The sequence below is a fragment of the Takifugu rubripes genome, chromosome 13 (genome assembly GCF_901000725.2).
Source record: "Takifugu rubripes chromosome 13, fTakRub1.2, whole genome shotgun sequence".
Lineage (NCBI taxonomy): Eukaryota > Metazoa > Chordata > Actinopteri > Tetraodontiformes > Tetraodontidae > Takifugu > Takifugu rubripes.
The window spans coordinates 8,446,108-8,451,093 of NC_042297.1; the positions used below are offsets into that span (position 1 = coordinate 8,446,108).

The window sequence follows — 4,986 nt, forward strand, 5'->3', positions numbered from 1 at the left end:
AGTCTCACCTTAGCGGATGGAAAATTTAATATGCATCGAACTGAAAGAAGCCAATACTATAAATGACTGCACGCGACCTGCCAAAACCCACAATCAAACCCAGTCACACTCGGACCTTTTGCGGGAAAACACATCTGCTAATGATATGTCTTTGTCTCCATAATTGCTTCTGCTGTGTTTTGATCCATGCTGAACGGAGCCCAGATGACTTCCATTGTCACCAGCCAATGTGAGCGTGAGCTCCTGCCAGCGTGCTGCAGTTGACTGATAGCCAGTGCTGCGAGGTGTTGGCAGAGAGGGACTCGCAACAGAAATCTACCAGGTAAGATGTGCAGCAAAAATGATATGATCTTCGATAGTCGTCTTTATTCTGCCGATGAAGCTGTGCTTCTGTAACTCATTTCAAAGCTGTGTGACCGTACATGCATGTTCCTATTCCTCAACACCCGCCTGTGAAAGTGTGCATGTGATTTTTATTTTATAGGAAATCAAAAGAGGAAAACAGTTTGTGTACATAACCTCAATCTGGAGTTTATTACACTTTGCTGTCTACATGTTTTGTTAAACAACAATATTCGTCATTCAAATAGCAACATTTTGGGGTACAAATCACTCAATGTGGAAGAAACTATGCTTTTAAACTTTAGTTTCAGTAATGGCAGCACTTATGAAAGACATTTCTGTTTCTGGAACTAATCAGGCCTTAAATCTACCTCTGCAAAAGCTGTGGCTTCAGCTAAAAACTCCAGCAAACATGCTGAAAAAAAGCCACTGACATTGTTCTAACAAGAACATAATACCACTTAGTGCTTCACAGTTCCTGTACCGGTAATCAGCCAAACTGGGCTGCAGAAATAAAAGCTGCTGCGGAGTAAATCACTGCAGTCTTGAGCTGTGATGCAGCTGACCTTGCCAGGATAATGCACTGTTGCTGATATGAAGCCGAGAGATGAGAGAATTAAATTTTGATTCAGCAGAGTACTTTCAAGTGTTTTTGGTCTAATGGAACAGCAGTAACTCCAAATAGAGGTCAGCTGGGAGAGCATTCTTTGTTCCACTGGCACAATCATGATTCTCTGAATGAGATTTGTTCTGTTTTCAAAATATTGGGAGATGTGGATCCAGGCGAGTTCCACTCAGTGGTTAAACAGCCACAATACCACATTATTCCTTATGCATCTGTATTATTCATATTTTTGCTGGACTGATAACGTAGACATTTAATACATTACTAGGCTGTTGGTGGGGTGATACAGATTCATCACTCAGGGAATAAATATGTTTTCTGGACTACATTATTGCTGTTCAAGCATCTATTTGAACCAATCTTCTCTTCTCAGACACTCCGCTTGACCTCACATTAATATTTGACAAGCTGGAGGTGCAGATCTTTTGAAATAATTCACTTAGGAGGGAAAACAGTGACAAATTCAAAAAAAGATGATAGAAGTTACAGAGAAATCTATTACAGTTTAAACCACAATGGAGCAATACCCAAGAAATCGTTTTACATTTTCACTTGTGGCAGGATGAAATAAGTCAACTACTGCTTCTTTGTTCTCATTCTCCTGTTTTATCTGAAGGCGTCTGGACATCCTTCAACAGGACCTCATCAGACCTCTGCAGCCCTGTTTACAAATTCTGTTCGGAGGGAGGAAGAAAGATCCAATTCTCCACAGAGAAGTTGTTCATGCTTTTTCCCCTCCCTTTTTCATACATTATTTGAGACACAACAGAAACAAAATATCCAGAGAAAGTCAGATGGAGCAAAACTCCCCACAACATATACCTGGCTGCGCTTTCTGAATTATTTATCCTCAGCAGTCTCTTTGAAGCAGGCTGGGAGTGTACTGTATGTCCCTTAGCATGACAGTTGTAAAGCAATACTCCAAGTTTGGTTTTCACAGCTCTTCTTTGACGCTCGGCTGCTTTGCCCTTTAATTTCACCTCTAGTGTCAGGCTGCCTCTGCGCTCAGGAGAAATACAACTTGACCTGCAACAGCTTTTCAGAGGAACCAATGACTTTTTTTTTAAGTTTGGAGACAAAGGGCAGAATATCTTTAAGCTGAACAGATGTCTGTCACAGATATGCCTCACCATTGTTGTGCTGACACACTTTCACGCGCCTGCTGGTTCTGAGGATTGTTGCGCCTTTGCATTATTTCTGCAGTGTGTCTCAGCTTCAGCTGATGTCTCATGCAGGGAGATGAACATTGGTTGTAACAGGACTGAAGCTCTGTTAGGCTGAGCCTCTTACGGGTCTCAGAGTTCATTAACTCACTGCTCTTCCTACCTTTCACTTTTAACATTAATGAAGCAGTTGTAAAATATGGAATAAGCAAGTTTCCCACTGCAGTTAAGACACAAATTGTCATGTCAGATTAGGCTGCTTGATGTGAATTCATACATACATATAACATATGCAACATGTAGAACCGACCTCACATTCTGACTGATATGCCTCCATTTTCTTTCACCATGTACGGCCCCTTCAAATGTGAATCCAAAACCAGCAAAACTCAAAGCAAAGAGCCGTTTTATGAGAATAGATCAATCATTTTGAACTATGCAACAACCAGCCAACAGGGAGGTGTGAGGCTGTACACGACAGTGTTTACTTTCTGAGGTAATAATGATCAGGGGACAGGAAGAACAACTGTGATAGACAAGTAATCAGTAAGTCCACGAGGTTTGCTTCAACCCATTTTGGAGCCCCAGAAAAAAAGGCAGTCGAAGCATCGTTAAGAGTCCCAAGCTTGGACAAGTGCCTACAACCAAAACTGAGGTCTGACAGTTTGTGTTGGACATCTACACTGACAAACAATGGCTGAATTTAATAAGCAGAAGCCTGCAGTGCCTCTGCTCATTTTCATTCATTTTTAAGGTTTGATGCTGGATGCTAAATTTGTGATGCCCTAACGGTTTTCATGCGATGTAGACATGCATTACTGATTATTCATTATTGGATGGTGAAATTTTAAATTTGTAAACATCCTCACTTGTAACTAGTGTACCAAATGTACTCCAACCTGCTATAGAATGGGGGTTTGTGTCTTTGCTTTACAATAGAGGGGGAGGGGCAGATCCATAGCTAACCTCAGCTGACAGGAGGGGGAAAAAGGGTGGTGTTCTTCTGAGGAGAAGCCTGAAGCTCAATACCCAAAGGAAGGATTTAGTAGCAATATAGGGGAGCTGTTGAATGTAGCAGTATTGTTGTATAACTTAAACACTGAATCTCTGGATGGCAGCATTAATATCTTTAATTCCAGAGCAATGAAGGCATATTTTTGAACCGTGATGGAATTCAGCAACATATGGCCTTATTTGGACTACTCATATTCAAATAAATATAACAGCCCGATAACATATGGTCCTCTGAACAGACGCTGCCATATGGACCCATATGGTCACCGTACAAGGAAATAAAAGACAACCCAATCCAAATTTAGGGTAATTTTTTAGTGTGTTTGTTTTTAAAAGAGAGGCTTTGAGTTTGGCTCTGTCACACACCCCAGCCAATCTATGATGGCTTTTGGCAGCAATGGGAAAGAAGATCGAGGCCGATCAAAGCGACAGAACAATGACAAGGCTGAGACAGAAAGAGGAGCGGTGCCATGCAGCAGGAATGGCTGGCATGTTCCGGCTAAAGCAAATAAACAACTTAAGTGCTCGTCAATGCACTTTGCATACACAATCACGTACAAAACAGAGATGGGAATTGGTACCAAAATTCAATCAACTCCTGGACCCAAACATGACCAAATAAATACAGCCTTGATTGCCCATCATCTAGAAGTTGGAATGAAATGGACCCTGGCAGAGTCAAGTGTGCAATTTTCTCTCTCATGCTATGTAATTGTGGGCTGATCAAATCACCCCTTCTATGAATGAGCAGTTCTTGGTGAGATGGAGAAAATAACACAATTTATGACCTGTCCGGTAATCATTATTTTGCATACAGCGGAGGGACGGCCTGCAGAAGCCTCCGGTTCTGATGCTGGATTTTAATGGCTGTAAATCAGTGCTGCCCAGACGAGAAACCTCTGGGCTTAGACACGCTTGTCAAAAGGTTTTTCAAGTGTCACACTGAAAACGAGTATATGGGCACTCATTTCACTGTGGCCATGGAAGGATGAAGATACTCTCTTTTTCTTTTCTCCGTTTTCTCTCCTCTTCGGAGAGAAAACTCGCCTTCCGTCCTTATTTCTTTTCAGACTTCAAACTCAATCCTCAGCAGCTAGAGAGACAGCAGTTGCACCAAGCTAACTCAATTGAAAATACAGCACAGCAAAGACTCTTGAAAAGATTGGAGCAGACACTTTGAAACAACAATGACGCACACACAAATTGTTTTATATTCCATTAAATTCTCTAAAAAAGGGAATGTTGTAAAACAAAGTGTAATCATTACTGCAAGTAAACCTCTAATAAAGATTTAAACCGATGACCTACTGATGCACCAGAGACTGTGTATTCAACAAGTTCTTTTAAGTCTACATCATTATTGGAATGTTCTAAATTATCCAATTATTTTCCTACAGAGAACCAAATCATAAAGAGAAGCTGAATGGATGCCTCATCCCAACGCAGAACTACGTATTCCATTATGCACTCTGCTGACATGATGACATCTGTAATGAATTTATAATGAATATTTTGATATGTAGGAGACTGTTTGTCCCAAGTCAACGTCTGTCATATATTTGAGACTGCCTTCTTCTTGTCGTGTCCTTTTCATGGAAAAAAGAAAATAGCAAAAAACCCTTAGTTTAGATTTGCTTGTGTACAACACAGCTCTTCCCTGGGTCAAAGCCCATTTAACCAAGTGTGCATGTTAATTTAAACCTGTCATCATTGTGCAGGATAAAGTGGCCCTTTTTCTCAAAATGATGTGAGAAAATATAGTGTGACACCATTAAAATCTTCAGTCTAGCATTCTAAAGTATACCCACACGCCCACACACACACATGCTGTTCTCTGAAAAC

At 40.9% G+C, this 4,986-nt stretch overlaps 1 long non-coding RNA gene across 1 annotated transcript; it reads left to right on the top strand.

The window, feature by feature from the left end:
- Positions 1-204: 204 nt before the first annotated feature.
- Positions 205-4,708, top strand: LOC115252016 (uncharacterized). The gene is made up of 3 exons (XR_003890462.1): positions 205-322; positions 1,584-1,683; positions 4,542-4,708. It is a non-coding gene; the product is annotated as an uncharacterized lncRNA (long non-coding RNA).
- Positions 4,709-4,986: the final 278 nt, after the last annotated feature.